A 525-nucleotide genomic window follows, 5' to 3' on the forward strand; every position below is an offset into this window, starting at 1 on the left:
CCTGCTGCTGCTTCTGCACTGATTGATCAGTATTAATAATGTAATTAATTAAACATATTGAATACAGTCAGAAACCGGCACTTTTAATTATTTAAGTAAATTTAGCTGATACTTATGTACTTTATTATAATTATAATTATTATTATTATTATTATTATTATTATTATTATTATTATTATTATTATTATTATTATTATTATTATTATCATTATTATTATCATTCGTGCCAAAGAGCTCCGGGCTTTTATTTGTTCAGGCCCAGGCGGAAGCTGTGAGCAGTTGTAGTCCATCAGTCTGACGGTCTGGGTGTTGTAGTTCCGTCTGGTTGCGGCCGCAGAGACGCGCAGCTTCATCTCTGCTGAACGAACCTGCAGCTGGATCCTGATCGATCCGGGACAGAAGAATCCGGACTGAGGCGAGCCGAGCGGAGACCAGACCAGGCCGGGCCAGACCAGCAGAGACCAGACACACACACAGGTATGAAGGGTTATTAACGCGCGCGCGCACACACACACACAGACACAC

General features: G+C 41.1%; 1 protein-coding gene across 1 annotated transcript in view; it reads left to right on the forward strand.

The window, feature by feature from the left end:
* The first annotated feature begins 317 nt into the window (after positions 1-317).
* Positions 318-525, forward strand: part of LOC122992452 (bone morphogenetic protein receptor type-2-like) — a 43,111-nt gene continuing 42,903 nt past the window's right edge. The window contains exon 1 of the mRNA XM_044366245.1: positions 318-477. The gene's annotated coding sequence lies outside the window, so the exon portion shown is untranslated. The remainder of the gene's footprint in view (positions 478-525) is intronic.

Source organism: Thunnus albacares, chromosome 11 (assembly GCF_914725855.1).
Source record: "Thunnus albacares chromosome 11, fThuAlb1.1, whole genome shotgun sequence".
Lineage (NCBI taxonomy): Eukaryota > Metazoa > Chordata > Actinopteri > Scombriformes > Scombridae > Thunnus > Thunnus albacares.